The 19,909-nt window shown below is 40.6% G+C and overlaps 1 protein-coding gene across 2 annotated transcripts in view; it reads left to right on the forward strand.

The window, feature by feature from the left end:
* The first annotated feature begins 1,823 nt into the window (after nt 1-1,823).
* Nucleotides 1,824-19,909, forward strand: part of casz1 (castor zinc finger 1) — a 167,718-nt gene continuing 149,632 nt past the window's right edge. Inside the window, exons 1-2 of one of the 2 annotated variants that reach the window (XM_034144708.1) lie at nt 1,824-1,978; nt 3,634-3,684. The gene's annotated coding sequence lies outside the window, so the exon portion shown is untranslated. The remainder of the gene's footprint in view (nt 1,979-3,633; nt 3,685-19,909) is intronic. The other variant, XM_034144709.1, reaches the window with a different exon arrangement.

A 19,909-nucleotide genomic window follows, 5' to 3' on the forward strand; every position in this document is an offset into this window, starting at 1 on the left:
TAAACGCCTGTATTGAAGGCTATCTGTTCATAAAGAAAATTCAAAATGCCATTTAAAACCTTCACTCCCCTTAAGTTTTGTGTGTGAAATTATTCAACCTAACCTTGACATTCTGTGAATTGGACATTTATTGGGGGTTTAAATGCTGCACAGAAGTTTATTTGGCATATCAATTAAGAAACATCCCGTTGGAGGGATAGCAAGCAGGTCACAATCCTTGAATCCTAAACGATACCAGGAAGGTAGAGATTAAAGCACTATCTACCTTGTTAGTCGACTCTGCCATCGATCCTCTCGATTCTTTATTATGTACAACAGGACACATCACAAAACTGCTAATTGGCAATAATCTGTTTGTCAATAGTTCAGAAGACTGCAGAATTTAGATAAGGAAAGTTCAAGTTTAAAATACATTATCAAAGCCCCGCTATTCCTATGGGCTTTGCTCCCTGGAATACTTTCAAGGAGTCTCATGCTCAGAATATTTTACAGTAAGTTATTGATGTATGGTAGGTGGTAGGAAAGGTGAGAGAGAAGTAAAACAAAGAGAGGAGGTGACATTAGTGTTCTGCCAATAGGAAGGTAAACTTTAAATGGACTCTGGGAAACTCTTTGAATAGTGGTCGATTAAATGCGGAACTTAAACCACAGAAGTGCAATCCTTGCGAAATTCTAGAGGACAACATGTTTTATGTTTAAGTTAAAGTTCACAGCTCTTCCTGCTGCCCCTAATGGATTCAAAGAAAACAAAAAATCTGAGTTAAAAAAATAATTTAACATAACCCAACATTTGAATTATTTTCAATTTTAGCATATTTATTTTGCTTTTAGCTAGCATATAAAAAAATCCAGCATGTTCAAATCTCTAACTCCTGCTATTATATTTAAACTGGCCTAAATCAGATATAGAGAATATAAATAGTTCTTAACAATTACATTTCCCATGATGCCATCACACCGGTTAAAATGCGTTACAATCTCAATTTGTTCTTCATTCTTTACATTATGATTCTACCATTACAGTACTGTAGATATTAGTTTAGCTGAGAACATGGAAATAAACCCCCCCAAGTGGTCAGATTTGCTGAAAGACTGATGTAATGATGATGATTATGATGATGATGATGATGATGATCAGGTAGTTGCAGTGGACGTTAGCTAGTAAAGGGGCGTGGCTACACACGTGGACAGTGTTTAGCTTTAACTGCGCATTAGCTGAGGAGCAACGGAGTTATTGGTGGCAAAAGTCGAACATTTAAAAGTGAAAATTTACATTTTGTTCTCCGGAGTTGGCATAGAAAACCCAAGCAAACACTCGTGAAGTTACAAATAGAATGTCAAAAAGAAGAGTTATTTTCTAAGTGTAAGTATGGTAAGCTAGCTGCGGCAGTTTGTAAGCTAACACTTTAGCTAGCTGGGACTTTGTTTGTTCCATAGTTCTAAATAATTAGCATAATTTATCTTGCTGGCAGACATGTGTCTAAAACTGTCACCACCACAACATGTGGGCAAACCTGGACAACATGTGTGTTTTAAAGTCATTTGAAAGGGACCCATTTCAGGTACCCTAACCCTGGCTAAATATCTACTTTCTTAGACAGTGGTGATATATTTAAATGTCTTGCTTATCTTTATTAATTTAAAACACATTTGAAATAAAAGCTAGTAATATTTAGTTCATTATTTTGACAAGCTGTCAGATTAGACGGAAAACACCACTCTACTCCAGTCCAGGTTTTCCAAGCGACACCTGCTTACCGAGAAATTCAATTAAGGACTCCTCTTCCCACTCGGAGCCGGTCTCCAGGGCAGATCTTCCGGGCGACTCGCCCTGTAAGAAATTAGAAAATGCTACAATAAAACCCGAAAAACTGAAAAAAAATGAGGCAACTTTATTAATGAAAGCTCTCACGCTACCCACCGTAAACAAACACGTCCCTTTATTTGGAAGTCAGCGAAAGACAGCGAAGTACCTCAGGTAAGAGTTTCCTTTTCCTCTCAACTACTGTACATGCGCCCTTTTATCTCCAAACATCATTCTCTGAAAATAGCGACATCAAAAAGTGTACCTCGCCGCAGCCGTGGCACTGAAAACGAGCTCTGAAAAGCAGTTATAAAGTGTTAAGAAAGGACACCAAAGGGTAGAGACTTGACGAGAGGAGACACGGTGTGAGCCTCGGTGCAGCAGCCGCAGCAGCAGCAGGAGCCGGTGTGGAGCGACTACTCTGTTACTGAGCCCACCGTGCCTTGGAAAATGCCGGTGAGAGGACCAGCCTTTCCTAAAACTTCGATAATTCACCCACGGTCTATTCACGGCCGTCAAAGACCGGATAAAAAATGTGGGCGAACAAACGCGAGCCCTGTTGTAAAGTTGATACAAATAACTTTGGCTAAGTTCGTACTTTCAGTCAAGGCGAGCCTAAATACCCCCATTCCCGAAATATAAAACATAAAATAGACAGCGTGAAAACAATACTGACATGAGGTATTTTATTATTTATTCAGCAAACGTACAGAGTAGGTTATTACTGTCCGCTGACACTTCCCCAAAAGCGACACGAATGAGCGAGTTTTGGTGGCGACAGAAGCGCCGAAAGTGCCAGTTTTTGTCTAGAAAAACTTAGTGAAACTCCTTTGGTTGTCTCTAAACAGGTAGTAACCTTCATACAGTATCATTTACCGTAAATAGAGGAACTACTATAAATGCAATACATATTCAAAAGCCTGAATTGCGGAAGTTCTGTCGTTAAAGATTGTAAATGAAAACATTTGTCCTTATCTTGCATGTGCACTTTGTAATTTGGGGCTGCACAGTCAGATGGTAACCGAAAGTGTAACCTGCTAAATGCACGGCTTATCAAATATGTTTTCCTATTTGTTGTTGTTGAGTTGAACAGGCTATTGTGCATACATATTATAAATAAATCCCTTTATAAAATATTAAACCATTTGAAAAAACCCTTATCATTTGCTCATAATGCTGTGCAGGTTATACGCCCCTGACACCACAGACTCACACTCAGACTGGCACAAGTCAGCCTTATTTGCTATGGTAAATCAGATTTCTCTGCAGTGCCTGCTCCAGTGGCTGTAAGGCAGGGCTTGGGACTTCCACCTACTGTAGAACAAACAATCTGTTCAAAAACACTTCATGTATCCTGTGTGTTTGGTTAGTTGTGATCTCTACAAAGCACCACTTTGATGTGAGATTTAATTTAACATGCTTTTGTAAAGGGTCACTGTTAGTTCTTCTGTGAATTCATAAATGAGTGTGTTGTGTGCTCGCCACTGTGTTTGTTATTATATTCAGGGATGAAGATGAGTACAGGAATAGATCACTGGCACTTTAAACCCGGAGTTCTCATATTCTCGCCGGATCTTTCTCCTTTGCTAATTATTGTGTTGTTTTCAGAGCAAATATGTCATATCCATGGCGACCAGGCAGGTTTATTGTCTCTCCCGTGCAATAGCTCACAAAAGTAATTAATTATCCTTTTTTCTCTCTCTCTCTCTCTCTCTCTCTCTCTCTCTCTCTCTCTCTCTCTCTCTCTCTCTCTCTCTCTCTCTCTCTCTCTCTCTCTCTCTCTCTCTCTCTCTCTCCTCTCTCTCTCCCTCCTGTCTTTGGTTAAACAGATCATTCATGGAAAGCCATCTTCTATATTAAAAATGCCACTACAACACAAGGTAAACATGAAAGTTTTTCTTTTACTGTTTTGATTTCCCTTTTTGTGCTTTGATTCATTCTCACGAATCATTTGAAGATTAAATATATAATGTAAAAAGTACATTATGCGAACAGTGTGTGCTTTTGAGGTATTTTCCATAATACCCTCATAATGCAGCAGCTGTGCAGCCTAACTGTTGCAGATCTATTCATGCATGCAAAGCAAGCACACACTTGACACTTAAACAGGCGAGCTTAAAAACACATGTTTAGACATGAAATCGGCTTGCATTTGGTGTGATCTGAATAGCAAGCATTAGCCAGACTAACGATAAATTTACTTTAGTGGTTACTCTTTTTCTACGAGGTCACGGAAATAATAACCAACAGCAGGTGACACTACAGGGTACTATAGTTCAACTCATTGCATTGCAGGGATATTGTACCTGCACTTTCATACAGTCTGCACAAAGAGAGCAGTTAAGTGATCAGTTGAAGCAGTTTCCAGCTCTTCATCCTGTGAGCTCCCTCAGTGTATCTCTGGAATGTGACGGCATGTGTCTGCTGTCCGAAGGTCCATCTCTAACTGGACACCAGCCAGCCTTCAGTGTCAGACCGGTGGTACAGGTTCTCATCTCTCTTCGGCATTGATGAGACAGTGCAATATCCATCTGTCAAACATAATGCCCTTCTTTCTCTACCTCTATTTTGCTCTCCCTCTGCCCTCCTTCTTTCATAATTTTTTTGTCACGACTATAGGTGACAGTGGTGCTCGGTAAATCTGAGCTGAGACATGAGTGATGCTTATTGTCCATTTTGTGTTGTTTTCATTGCGTTTTGAATTGTTTGTTTAGATCAGGGTTGTATGGATTTGGTCCTCTAGGCTTTTTGATTCTCTCTGTCTCTCTCTTAATTTCTCTGTCTCTAAAATGGCCCTTGAATTGTTGCCTGTAGTGCTATGCTCCTGGTTCATTTGACTATTTGAGAATGTCATTGGTTAATCAGTGTGCGATGCCTGCAACATTCTTATTTCCTGCAGCCCTATCAGTCAGTGAAATGCCTCATGTCTCATAAGTACCCATCTGCATCTGTCAAGGGGTGTGTAGAATTAAACCCATGTGTATTCCTCTCTGTTTGACCTTGGCTGTGGACCTCAGGTCTTTGATGTCAAATAAGCGTCAGTAATCCCAGGCGGCATTTGACAGGCTTCAGGAACCATTACTTTTGTTTCCTAGCACATAAGCTTTATCAATTGCCCTCAGTGTAATGATTTTGTATACAAATCCACCGTACCACGACCATAGTGTTTTGCCTTGTAGGAATATACTGCCTTCAACACGTACTGTTATACCAGCACAAATGGCACACATGTTTTTTTAATCATCATTATTGTTTTTATTTTACTGCTAAGGAAATGTCCTTTTTGCATGCTTGATCAGCCAGTAGAGAAATCCAATATAGTGGAGGTTCAAGGTGAATTGCATCCCTTGCATTTCCCCCCTTCGACTGGAGGAATATTCCAGAGCAAAATAAACAAATCACACAGACAACAGTAATATAGGGTTGATTTTGAAGGCATGAAATAAGTATCGATTAAATCCTGCAGTTCATAGATGAAAATTGCCTTTTTGGTAATTTGTCCTGGGTCCTTTCAATACGATGTAGAAACAGAGAGAGGCATGGACTGGGGGAGAGAGAGGGAGACTGCAGAAAAGGGTGAAGAGGAGGAATAGAGAGAGGAATAAGGCAAGTGAACAGCGAGAAAGACGTAGAACAGCTTTCACAGAGCTGAGAAAGGGACATGCTGCCCCCTTTCCGAGCTCATTATCATTCTTAATAAGTCTTAAGGAAAGAAGGAACGTTGAGCGTAAATGCACGGTAATCCTTACACTGGCCAAGGTTAGTAGGGACGTCAGAACATGCGCACCGTTCCCAGCTGGCCACTTTGGGACAGGGAGGGGACCAGAAGAGCACAGTTAAGGATAGATGTTCAAGGAGAAAGTGAGGACATTCAGACACTGTGTAAAGGTTAGGCCCTTTCCCCCAGCCTGTAGCTTTTCAGTGCCGGCACCACCTGGCATTTAGTGAGTAAACAGTTCTGCTTCAGACTAAAAACAGCCGCTTTTGGCCACAAGTGAGGGCTTTGATAATTCAGAAGAAGAAATGAATAAGAAAGCTTGATTAATTGATTAAGTTTTGACTTTGGCACCTGTCACCACAGGGATTCAGTCTTGTACTCAAAGTAACTGTTGGCTGCAGTGCATGCCGAATTCACTGTTCTTTGGGTGTGGTCCAAAAACAAGCATTAGGATGAATTGGATGAACTGGTGACCAATTAACTCATTTGACAAATTGCCAGCCACTTGTAGTGGTTGTTTAACCATGTTGCTTTAATGGAAATCCAATGCAGTATTTATTTTAATATACTAAAGTGTTGTGTCCCCCTGTGTTCATAATATTTTATTATTCCTGATCATATGTGAGACATATCTGATGCATACATCTTGATCCACAGAGAATTCCAGTGATTAGGTCAGTGAGTGGTTTTGCTGTCACATTGTCTTACCAGGGACCATTTTAAGCTTTTTTTTGTTTAAATGTTCGTATTGCAGTCTCAGAACTTATAGTTCTTTTTTTGTTACATAACAAAAACAGAGACATTCATAGTATAGAACCCCCCATCCCCAAGGCCTCTGCAGGAAAATGTCATGTATAAATGTTTGTGTATATCTCATTTTGGAGACAACATTTCTGTTTGATATGTAATTCATTTTAAATTAAGAGTTTTGTAATATTGTTACTAATTATAAGACTGCTACTAATGTTATAAAAGTCCTGCCTTTCCACCAGTTTAAAATGTGGTGGTTTAAAAATGGAAAATACTTTTCCCAGTTTAATTAACTTCTCTGTATGACTCGAAGAATGTTTTTCTCTTTTATTAGTAATATTAATTAGGGGTGGGAATCTTTGGGAATGTCATGGTTTGATTAAAATTCAAATTCATGGTTTTACAGTTTGATTTGCGATTCAATAAACAGACCTTTTTTTTCTGGCTCTTACTCCAGTGCACTGTGCCAAACTTAAAACATTCCATTGAATTGCAATATTAAATGCTCTCGATTAAGATCTTTGTCTGACAAACAGAAAAAAAGCCCCAGAGAAAAGAGTTAAGAGCACGCACTCCTGTATCGTATGACAGAGTTTCCCTTTTCCCTGCTACCTTTTTTTTTTTTATAATGGTAGCTTTTAAATCTAGTTTAACCAGCTTCAGTGTCACATGATCAAAATGTTTCCGAAGATTTCCTCCCACACAAAACAATATACAACTTGGGGACAATAATGTATGTGCAATAGAAAACTGTGACAGTAAGATAATGTTAGCACACAGTACATGCTATGTTTATCTTCAGTCTCCAGGGCTGACAAACGATCACTTGTGTAAAAGTTGTCCTGAAGCCACTTTGGCATGTTACCAGGAAGACAAGGATATTTGAGTTTTTCAGATATTATGTGCAGTTTTGGATTCCATGTTGGAATGAAATTGGATTTGGGGCCTACAGTAGTCTCTAGTAATATATTGCTGATGTATTTGGCTTGTGATGATGACTCTATGAGACCCTCCTGGGAATAAGTTGGCTTAATAGGAAGATGACAACAGTCAAATAAGCAAAGTCAATTGGAGCTGATGGTGTAACGTGGGGGTGCCCTTTTGTCTTGTTCAGTGTAATGCCATCTCTGTGCCTTTCTGTCATGTAAGGATGATTTACCCAGAGACAGATGTTCTTAGACCTTTGCTCAGGAACCTGCACGATTTGGTTCTATTTTTTGCCCCTTTAAAGGTTAAGGAGTAAAACATGTCAGCCTCGTTTGATTGCTGCGCGTCAGTTGTTCTGTACTGTCTGTCGACTTTAGAGCCGCACTGGTCGTGGACTTAACTCTTGACTAAGCTGTTATGTCACACATGGAAGAGGTTTTTTTTTTTTAGGAACACTTCCTCTTCATCATTCTCCTAATCTGACTGCATTTTGGTTGGCAACCTGCTCACTTACTGCCCCCTCCCCCACCCCCAACCCCCCCCCCCCCCCCCCCCCCCCCCCCCCCCCCCCCCCCCACCAACCCTCCAACCCCCTCCAGGGAGCCTTGGGAGGCAGAGAGCTATCACCATGGTGATCTGAACACAGTTCCCCCACACACCGGTCCATTGTGACTGGCATGCGTTGAGGTGAGAGGGAAGAAAATGTCACAGCAACAGGTTTCTTTGTGTTTTTGTTTTTGCCTCAATTCTCGGTGGGATTGTGCGCAGATCCATGCGCTCAGTTACACTGCAGGGACTGCCGGAGCGACTGTGGTGGTTAGTGGAACAAGCTGACTGGAGAAATACACACAGTGACATGGAAGTACACTGTAAAAACGAATTCATGCATGTTTGCTTTCCTTTTTTCTGTCATCGCGTTTAGCATCAGGGCAAAAACACAAAGGAAGCTTCATTGTTATTATCTGATTAAAAGTGTTTGCAAATTCTGCCAATAGTATAGCCCAAAGTAAAACAAATAAAAAAATGTAATGTCCTTCTAAACTTGGTTTGAAACACATTTTCTTTTGAATTCAATCTCTGTCGGATTATTGCCAATGGGAAGATGAATTAAGTTGTTTAATATGGCGGGACTTTTACAAACAAACTCTTTGATGTGTCAACATATAACCCCACGCTCTTAGTAAAGGTACTTTAAGATTGAGTTGTTTAATAAGAAATGAAAACAGAAATTCCCTTGTCTGCCACCCATTATTTTACAGGTAAATTATTGAATGATGATTCATAATATTTTAAAACCTGCAACTTTTCTGCCAGATTTGTGGTAGTGCCAAATCTTATCAGTCACTAGAAGATAAAAGGAATTTAACTTTTTCCATACTTCACTTTACTTCTGCCGCTGCGGCTTGTGATTAGCTTATGGTAATGCCCTTTGAGCTCTCAGTTTATGGGCCTTTGAACTGTCTTGATCCAGGCAACATGCTATTGGCTACAGGCCTTGAAGAGGGAGGTGGGCTTATAGATATATTGTGGCATTGAAGAGGTGGACCAGATTTTGCCCCCAACCCTGAAGAAGATGTGTGCTGTTTCTATGACAGGTCCAGGGTCGCCCTGAGTCTCAGAGGTTGGGAGGGAGGGTCAGCACGTGCCAGAGGGAACAAGGGTGGCTTCAAACACACAACCATAACGTCTGGCATAGTGTCTGGGCCTCCTGGCCTCTGCTCCATGTAGGACTCCCCCCTATAGCTCCTATGATATTCAGTATCAAAGTGATAGTCTTGTCTTATCTTAGTATTTTTATACATACCTGCATTTTTTTTTTTTCAAAATAAGTTATGCAGTGTGTATACTGCAATCATCACTCCCAGCTGTTTTAATATGCAAGAACCAGAAGTCTCATTAATATTTTGTTGATATGTAGCTATAGCAGTCAGGTCTTTTTGTGCCAAGTCCGTAAGAGTCTGTCTGCCATCTCCGTTCCCTGAGCAGATGCAAAGGTGCAGCTCCTGTGAGATCCTTTTATGTTTCGAGACCTCTCCTTGCTCCTTTGACTATGACCTCAGCCACAGCGCAGCTCTGTCTTAATCAGCTCTTTGCTGTAATCCCACTTCAGAATTCCTCTTGGCTAAGGGAGTAAATAAATTTTTCAGCGTTTATTAGAATACAGCTTGCCAGAAGGGACTCCGCTCTCCTCTCCTATAGCCGCTTCAGTAATTAGCAAATTGATTAGGAGAACTTCAACACACCTCCTTGGCTCTTGTCTCCCCATTCTAGGACAATATTGCGGTGCCATGGGACAGCGTAAATATTTTAAGGGAAACCCTCCGTGAATCTCATTAAATGGCTATGGGGCAAAGCAGCTGTCTCCTGCTGAAGGTCCCAGCCAATTTTCTAAACAATGATTAAAGAAAAGTTTTGGATTATTTAAACATGCTGTATCCTGTGGGTTTCTTCAGTCCCACTGAAGACCTCTGTGATTCCCTCAGTCCTCCGTGCCAGGACCGCTCCCTCCCTTTGGATCTATTAGTTTGAAATCGTTTGGGTGATGACTCTTTGAAAGTGCTGGTCATTCTGGGATGCCATGTTCAAAATGCAACAAAGACCTCTCTTTTATGCACAAATGCTAATTAAAAATTGTACCCCTCATCCCCAGGCTGCAGAGGGAGAGACTTGGTAGCAATTTGGCAGATAATCAAATTGCATTTTAAATGGAGCCGTTTAAAGATGACTGGGGTCTGCTCACAGGAAGACACAGTGGCACGAATTAGGCTTGAATAAGCTGCTACTGTATGTGTAAAGGGGAACGATGCAACACAACTCGCATAGACGGAGCTGCATTTAAGTAAATATACAAAATGCTAAGTTTTATTTTCATTTTTTTCATTAGAAAGGAAATCAGGTACTCAGTCAGATTTGTTTTCTCCAAATCTATGCATGCAGGAAATTCTGTTTTTCTTTTAATTATGATTTCCCTCTTGTTAAGTGGCCTTTTTTTCCGTTATCTGTCGTCACAATTTAGCCAATTAAGTGAAAATGCTAATAAGACATGATTTGTTAACAGTTATGGTACCTAGGAAACGTTTTGTTTTTCATTTTAGATTTTCAGCCTGACAGAAATGGCAAACTGTGTGGAAAGTGTTGTCAACAGCTATGTTTGTCTACACAATTCTGCGCTTACAAGCTGTCCCCCCACATTTGGTATACATCATTAAGTTCTTCGTCGCCCATCAAATTGTTTATTCACGCAGCATTCCAGTGCATATTAGTGACATCTCGTTAGCAGAAAGCAGAAAACTGACACAAACATTTGGAAAACAGGCCTGAATTGTTTATCTCCCAGAGTAAGTAGAAAGTGTGATTCTCATGAAATGATAGAACTGGATCAAACATGCAGCTTCTAAAGCCTTTTTTTTATCATCTCTCTCTCTCTCTCTCTCTCTCTCTCTCTCTCTCTCTCTCTCTCTCTCTCTCTCTCTCTTTTTCTCGGGTCACATTTCCTCTGAAGTTGAACATTAATTACAAGACCAATACAGCCATCACAACTGTTTCATATCCATAAAACCCCATTATGGACAGCACAACAAGTAATGCTTGACTTGTACGTTTAAAGGGTTCTTAATTGGCTGTGATTTGCCGGCTGTACAGCAGTAACTGGGGTAGTGGCATAATGATCCTTCTTGGATGATACATTACTTTTCTGGCAACTTAATGCACCTTAACGCTGCATCTGTCCTCTGTTTAAAGTGTTGCCTCCGTCTCCGCAGCATCATATTAGACCGACATAACAATGTCTGTGGGTGCGTTTCACTTCGGTTAAATGGATTCCTTGCGTCCCTCACTTGCGTCGTTTCCCTGCGACTAGTCCCTCCCACCAGGGAAGCATGGAGAGACGCAAGGACACCACGAGAAGCAGGGAAATGAGTTTTAAGAGCAATGGGACGTCCTTTCCTCCGGAGCGTCACGTGAAGCGACGTCCGTTTGTGATGACGCCGCACAGCTGATCGTCTGACAGCAGCCAGCTCTGTCCCCGTTATTTTCACAAACACCCCCGCCTCTGTTAGTACATATTTACTGACATAAACATTTGTATCATCTGTTGTAGACCCAAATAAATAAAATAAAATAAGAACTAATTCTCAAAAAAGAGTGCACAATAGAATTGAGAGAAGAAAAAGAGATATGTTATCTATCAAAACCCAGTTAGATTAACATTCATTGGATTGCACACTTTGTTTGTTTGTGTGGATATGTAGCAAATTAACATTTTAAATAGCACTTAATGACTGACTGAATGGAAATGACAATAAATGAAAATGTAAAACGAAAAAAGCGATCATGAAAATGTTTCCAATAAATTAATAAAATAATTTTTGACCACTTTGTTGTTCAGATATATCACATATTTGTAACTAAATTATACATTAATTGAAACAAAACACAGTATAAACTGAGGAGTGAGTCCCGTGAGTTTCATGTGTTTTCTTCACTCCGCTGTTAAACTGCTCTCATGTCAAGAAGCAACAGATCAGTGCATGCGCTGCATCGTCCAATCAGTGAGCGATACACAGTAAGGGGGCGGGGAGAGTATCTGAGGATTTCACCGGAGGATGGTCTGGTGGTTCCTCGGTTATCGCTCCTCCGTTATCACTCCTCGATCCTCGATCCTCGGTCCTCTGGCAAAAATAAGGCCACTGAGACGCTACTCAAGATGGCGCAGACAAATCAACTTCCGCTGATACCGAGCCCGAGGAGCGAGGAAATGAAAAATAACCGAAGTGAGACGCAGCCTTTGACCCGCTCACTACAGGTTGCTCTTGAGTAGATGTAATGTTCACCTCCTCCACCTTTACTACAGAGATCCACATCTAGAGATAGCCCCATGAGATCTTTCACAATGATCCCCTAAGGCAGTCTCTCTGTTTTCACTTTAGATTGAAAAGCATCTAGAGAACTGTGAAGCACCAAAGTGTCTCTGTCCCACTCTACTAGATGCTCATTATTCAAGCATTTATCAGCACCTTAGGCCAGCAAAAATGGTAAATACATCTATTTTGATTTCCTGATTTAATAAGATTACCCTTAAAGAAAGTTTTTCTGATCAAGTTGTGTTTATTAATGCTGGAACATTGTCATGAATCCCTTTAAACTGCCTTTTTAATGTTTAAATAGTTTCAGTTATGCAATTACATTTGTATCGAATAACTATTGAACTTCGATACAAACTAAGACTATTCAGTGTATTCTGTCTGAGCATTGCTTTATTTTAGCTTCTGTTTCTATTATACTTCTGCTGCATTGGATTTGTGTAAACATGTATTCCTTTGGTACATTTACAAAAATCCATATCGTTATCTCAAAGTCGGCATTTTTATAAACATGCAGCTTTTTTGATAATAAGCATAAAGTAGATTTGTTTCCTAAAATGAAAGCATCACATGGGAGAAGGCATCCTAATTGGACCAATGCAATCCCTGTCTTATGATGTTGATTGACAAATATTGTTGCAATTTAATGACACAAGAGGGATTTGATTGATCAAGTGGATGACTGATCATAAAGCTGCAGTCAATATTTGACTGTAGCTTTATTTCCTGTCTTCACATCAGCGTGGCTGGATGTCTGAGAGGTATGGTTAGACACACAGCTCTGACAAAACACTTATTTACACTTCAGTCTCTCCTGAGCATGATGCTGCTGCTGCCTCTGTTTGCCATACAGTAAATAATAAGCCATGATGCGTGAATGAACAGTCTTAGTGTATTTATTCAGTCGGAGCAAAGAGTATTGGTTAAAGCTGACCAATTTCAGTGTAGTTGGGATGAAAAGCTCCTTCTAATTACTGTACTGTGTGGATTCTGGGCTCCCAGTCCCCCTGCTGCAAATTATGGCATTAAAAGTCTCTTTTATTTATAGAAATAAAATGTTAGCTTCAGAGACAATAGGCTAGTTCTGTTTTACGGTACAGTACACTTTATCTTTTTAATAAAAATGCCTGACTTGGTGAAAGTTTAATTAATAAGGGACTTAAAGCTAGGGGAATGAGCAAGGGAGTTGGGTCTTTAAGGGGGTACTTATTTTTCCATCTGGGCTATCCTCCAAAAAAACTGTCAATTAGTGTGTTAAGCTGAAGAGACAAAAAACGTCATTAGTTCCTGCAAAAAGAATAATGGGTTTTAAAGGTTTTGCTTCAGACAAGGCCAAAAGCACAAGAGTGAGTCTTATGTTTTTTCATTTCTTTGCTGCAATCATTAAAGTTTGAGGAAAGCTGTATTGTTCTAAGGTGCATGATTGAGGAAGCAGACACAGTGGGTTGTTTTTCGAAGTAACTGTGTACCTTAATTGTCTGAGATAAGACAAATAAAATGAGTTGTATTTGGTGGAGTGAATCACAGTGTGTAGAATATATAATTTTTCACTTTTGATAGTTTCCTTGTTAGCAAGCAGTGCTGTTGATTTGGCTATGCTTTTGAACCATGATTAGATGTCTCAGTGTATTATCTGTTATTGCAAGCGGCGGAGTGTACTGGCTTTCCTTATGCAGGAGTGGCCTTGTTTTAAAGCATTACCGTATATATGAACACTTTGCCAAGGTCCCTAACCTGCCATGTTCAATCGTCTTATGCAGTTTGTAAACCTGGCCACATGCTCCAAACAAATAGGGCTCTCCATTTCACTTCTTCTACTGGGTCCATAAGAAGTCAATTTATAGTCATCAAAAAATAAACCAACAACTAAATAACAGGGCAAGGTTATACGCTAAATTGTTCAGAACTGCTGAAACTCAGAGCCATTGTTAGAGGAAACACATTTTGTGGAGTGCAGCTATGGGAGAAGTTTGATTTGACAATGTAAGTTATCTAAGTAAATAGAAACCACAAATTAATTTTAATTACTTATCCTTACATTTTTCAATTTGAATTATTAATGATATCCCCACCATTGTGTTGGAGATATTTAACACTCATGTCGATATTTAAGATGCTGGTGATTGAGCTGAAGCATTAATACAACATAACATAAACTCCAACTCTCCAAAAACTATACATATAATGGCTCTTTCTACAAAGGTAGAGGTATAGCCCTCATCAAAGTGTTAGACCATTACGAGTCAAATGTACTTCACCTTGAAGTAATACTTAGTAAATGTTTAAGGTAACCTGTCAATGAGCAGGGTCCTTTTGGTAATGAACTTCCTACCTTTCAGATGGCCATTTGAATGGTCTTTTATGGGGGCAGAAAGTGTGACAGTGGTGCTTAAAAGGGGCTTACATAACTGGTCATAGAGCAAGAGGTTTCAGGCGTGGAGCCCAAAATATGTCGTTGACTTGTGCCACACACAACAGGAGATGGCTTTTGCATCACAGTGTGAGTGCTAGTAAATGATTGGTTACAGGAGATTCTCCAATAAATTAATTGTTTCCACTTCATGGTTAAGTATGTGCTACTCTTCCAAATCGAGTGCTGGTACTTGGTTATTACACTTTAATAGCTCGCTTGCCAAACTAACGATATATTACTCCATGTGCTGGCTCAGATCAGAGAAGATGAATTGGCTATTAATTAGAGTTGCACTGAGAGGGCACAGGGGAGAGACTACTCATAGCCTTCCAATCAGTGTCAACTGGGGTCCTTTTCTGACTAGGACGGCCAGGGCAGGACCAGGTCACTCGGTGTCATCCTGGAACCCATTGGGTCTGGTGGGAAAAGCTGCATCAAACATGGCCACCATCTTGTCGAGTCAAACAGAGGACAGGACAGTTTAACATCGCCCAGCTGCAAATTCATCTGATGATTTGAGTCATGAGTGTGAACAGTATGGTAGAGATGCGTGGGAGGTTGTCTGGCTCCATGAAGTTCCTTAACAAAAGCCTCACGTTCGAAGGACTTTGAATTAGAAAGTTATGGAGGAAATATTTGACGGGAGAGATGATTTGCAGGGAATATTATTGTTTGGCTCACTTTTCTTGTGCAGCCTCTGAATTAGCCCTTTTATCACAATTAATTAAGCTTGCCTATAGGAGATGTTCCATCTTGAGCTCATCCACACAGGATAAATAAGTCAAAGCAGCAGGATATATGTCCTTTTATTGGCTGACTTGATCTCGGAAGCATCTGTAGTGGGGGGAAGCTGTCTCTGCGGTGCGACTTTGTGGAAGAGTCTTTGCCATCACTCACTTTGAATGCTTCTTTTATGACTCGTTTTGTTAAAAACCTCTTTTTTTAATGCAAGGTATCAGGAGTTATGGCCTGTCTATGCAAATTAGGAAATTTTGACAGTTTGTTATTCATGTCATCGCCTTTTTAAACACTTAAAGGCAATAAATTCCACCATGACAGGCTGCTCCGAAATTGCCACTAAATATTATTAAATATTTTAACAAGTTCCTTGTAAATATGCCTTAAATGTTTGAACGATGGGCAGGAAGAAAAATGGCTTTGCATCAACTTATTAGAGGCTATAAAAGTGGCAGTGATTTATCATAGATGTGGAGCAACTCAGGCCATCTTTTGTTTTGTTTTGCGTATTCTGTTGGCTTGCTTTGTCCTGATGTGTGCACATTAAGGAGAGAAGCATCATGTTAAAAGCCTGCAGTCTCACAAGTCATGACAGTGTAGGCGTCAGATATTGTTGTACCTATGGTGCTTGAAAGGCATTAAATTATGACGACAGCATTTTAAAGTTTTAAAGCTTCTCGTACCCATTTACAGTTTTACATTTGGTGATATCACGGGTAAGTGTGTTCATCAAGAGATTTGATATAAATACTGTATGTCTGAGATAAGTGTTAATATTGTCAGCTTATAGCTATTGTATTTGTTTCTTACACATTTAAAAGACCACATTTTCAGAGGTTGAATGTAAAATCTGAATATTCTAATATCTATTTAAATAATCTCAATTGTTTTGCAGAAGCGAATGTCGTCTGTCTCTGCCTGTCAGACTATCTGTAGCACTGTAATGCCCTGTGACACCGATCACTGAGAGCTTGTCATCCTTCAGTATCATCCAGAGTTCTGCTTGGCTGTATTACTGTCCGTGACAATGATGGTGTTGGTTTGATGCGAGTCAGAACAATCCTGTCTGCTGTGTTACTTCTAGATGTATAACAATCAATACTTTTCTCTGATAACGTTAGTCTCAAATCTCTTTAATTACAAAGTCAAGCTCCAAAGAGAAACTGAACCAGCTAAATATAGTGTGAGATGTGACACAGTCTTGTGGTTTGTGGTGCACCTTTCCGTCGGTCAGGGCTGGGAATTGAGCACAAGATCAGGGTCATTCAGAGTAACACCACCGTCTTCCAGAGGATTTATGTTTTACACCGGCAGTACGCAGATTCCTTCATCAGCCACATTCCAGCTTTTAGATTCAGAAGTCAACTTTTTTTCCTGACTACCCTATCATTTTGTGACTTCGAGTGGTTTCTTAATTTATTGCACTTCAATTAAGGTCAAGTTCAACTCCATGTTCTTTATTAACTCTTAAGAGAGTAAATTATGTTGGCCAGCAGCCGCAAAGACATAAAAGAAAGAGGGAAAAATTCACCACTTTGCACAATTACAAGACACACAAATGTATGAAAACAATCTCTTTTAAAAAATTGCTGACTGTGCTGTTACCTTGTTTTAATACGTACTCTCATAGACAGAGAGATGAACGGATATCAAAAAAGCCCAGTGCATATGCCTGGGCTTTTTCATAGCATGGGTGTTCATGATTTGCTCTTTTGTCACTCGTCTGTGTAATTCACACATTGTATGCAGACCTGCCTGGCACCTGTTACCTTACATGTGTTGGAAGCTGCTTCATGTCTTCAATGCGCCTGAGATACACAGCAGGCACAAGGAAAGAACTCTGCACAACTGGTCCTGGTCACAAATGAAAGGATATGACATACATTTTTTAAGGTGCATAAACTATTACCCTAAATATAACATTTTATGTTAATTGTACTGCAACATTTTAGTTCTGGGGTCTGATGATATGGAGTGGCTTTCTAGACATCTTGATCAGTAATTAGGTTTGTTAGATTTAAAAAGTATTCTTGCTCCTTGATCCCCTTCTTTTAGGTGTACAAAAGGTAGTCATGTAATCCAGAAACCCCGCTCTGTTCGGTTAGAAGCCTCTTCAGTATTCCACAATTCTCAGTGCTGTCCGTGCACATCACTCTTACTGGTTAGTGTGACGTGACGGCTGCTATGTCAGCAACACGGCACATCTCTGTTCCCCTCTCCGGAGCCCTCTGTGAGTTTTCCCTGGGGTTGGCAGAATACGAGTGCCCCCTTGTCTGACTGGCTATAACCTTGCCACCAGCTTGTGTGTGCGTGTGTGTGTTTTTTTCTAACTCTAAAGACTTGAACAATGATGACTCAAGCCACGCAGAGGACACCTCAGGGAAAATACAGTGGAAATAAAAATAACAAGTGGATTTTTGACTGCAGTCAGATGTGAGAGGAGGAACGCTGGCACTCGACTAAAAGCCTGAGCAGATTCTGCCCCCCCGGTTCATTAGATTAGGCTGCCTCGTGTTCAGGAAGTGCTGAAAGGCACTGCCGATTGTATCTACACAAAATGCTGTCCTTACGTCCAGAGACAGTTGCCAGTCCCAGTCTTTGAAATTCCAAAGTAGTTCTCAATCCAGTTAAGGAGTGATATGTGTGTGTCTTTGTGGCCCTCTTGCTGAGGGTTCTTATTAGAGGGGTTAAGTATGGGGATGCCTGTGTTGATATTTCTGCGGTTGCTCATCTGCGCACCGCACATGAATTTCTCTAAATTATTTATTTTCCTGACACCGCCATATGGTGCTGTAACTTGTTTGTCTTGGAGCATACTGGAGAAATGCAAGACCGAGGCTGGATTACTTCTTGTGTGTATACATGGGAGAACCTCTTCAAACAATGCCTGTTTTTTGTTATTTATCTTGCTGGCTTGGCTTTGTTGATGCAATTCTATGCAACCCTCTACATGAGTTCTCATCTCATCTACGTGAGAGCAAAGAGATAATAAACATAATTGGGCCGAAATGTGGAGATGTTTTAAAGAGATGCACCGGGGCCTCTGCCATGGGTCTGCCGTTGATGGGCCAACTGAATAAGAAGCTCGAAAGGCCCTGCAAAAATGGGGTCCTGATCTTCTTTGAAATGCCACAATTAATTGCTATGCGTTGTCCCCAATGCATGGATGATTAAATGTGCTCCTAAACTGCCCTGATTTGTGGGGGCACCTTGCCGATTTTATTTGCCACTGTTAACATTTTCATCCCTGCATTATGCATGGTGCTGTGGGGCAAGGAAGTGCTGCAAACAAATGGCCTGAGGGATCGGCGTAAACACAGCATGCCATAAGGGGGAGAAGACTAACAGTTCAGCACCGCCTCCCTCAGCCAGTCTTCTTCTGACAAACTAGACAGCCCCTCTGCAGCTCCGCTGTAGCTAAGCAGAGAAATACAGCGTACTAATCAATGTCAGTTACCTCAGGTATTCAACAATGTTGACTGTATATTAGCAGATTTATACAGAGAATGTAAGTACTCGGTCGGGGTTTGATAAAAGGCACTATGCTCATCTGTATCTTTATTAATCAACATTGAATGCATGTCTGATAGAATATGTCTATCCGACTAATTGAATATGATTTATCCTCCTTCAGCATGTATAGGTTGAGGTCACTTTCACTAGTTAAGGCTGACAGCCAAAGCAATGTGGTGCTGGTTCCTTTGTGTTTAGGGATTTTAATTCCTCATTGCAATAATCAGTGACTGATGGGAGCCCTAGTGCTTTATGAAGGCATGCCAAATGACATGTGCTCTCTTTTGAACATGAAACGCTCATAGTAGAAATATGAATTTTCACATTAGAGGCACACTAACTCTCTGATTAGGATTTACTTGATCTGGGATCTTGGCTGTTAGAAGTGCGGCGCTCCAAACTTGGCCTGCCCGAGTTGTCAGCTGTCATGGCGTTGGCCCAGGGCCTTACACTTGGCAGGTCTCCACCCTCTCACCTCCGGCTGACAAAGAAAATACAGGCAAACAACGTGCAAACACTGGACAGCTATGTACAATATAACTCCATGTGGACACAAATGTGGATCGTCAAAATGATGGTTCTTTTCACAATGATACTGGGCTGTTTTGATCTTCATTTGAAGTCATAAACCAGCCCATGCTTTCAAGTTCTCACAAGTGGATGCAGCTTTTCCAACCCAGCCCCTTGCTATCAAAATGCTCTGCATGGCATTAACAGTAACTAATGCACTAGACAATGGAAAGAGGGCAGATATTGTTTTTTATGGCCTGACCTTTGAAACATTATTATTTTTTTGATGAATAACTGTTTACTCTGAATGCGAGCATTAGGCAAGTTTCCTCAAGGTTTGCAGTCATTGCCCCTGACACAAATGGCAACAACAAAAACATCTCATCCTGTTCACAGGCGAACTGAAGCGAGCTGTCAGTGGATATGGAAAGTCTGTTTTAGTGGACTGGAGAGTAGTGTTAAATAGGTGGCAACCAGTTCATTAGGATGCCTCTCAGAGCATGAAACATGACCTTTTCCCTTGTAATTGTAGTCTGAGTTCATAGATAGTTGACTGGAGGCAGAGCATACTGTATGTTGACAAGGATCACTGGAAACAATTAGCATTGCATCCCACCACTCGGTCTGTTAACACTCTTTTTTCACACCTTCCTGCTTAAATGCCAGTCTGATTT

The sequence above is a fragment of the Trematomus bernacchii genome, unplaced genomic scaffold, assembly GCF_902827165.1.
Source record: "Trematomus bernacchii unplaced genomic scaffold, fTreBer1.1, whole genome shotgun sequence".
Classification (NCBI taxonomy): domain Eukaryota; kingdom Metazoa; phylum Chordata; class Actinopteri; order Perciformes; family Nototheniidae; genus Trematomus; species Trematomus bernacchii.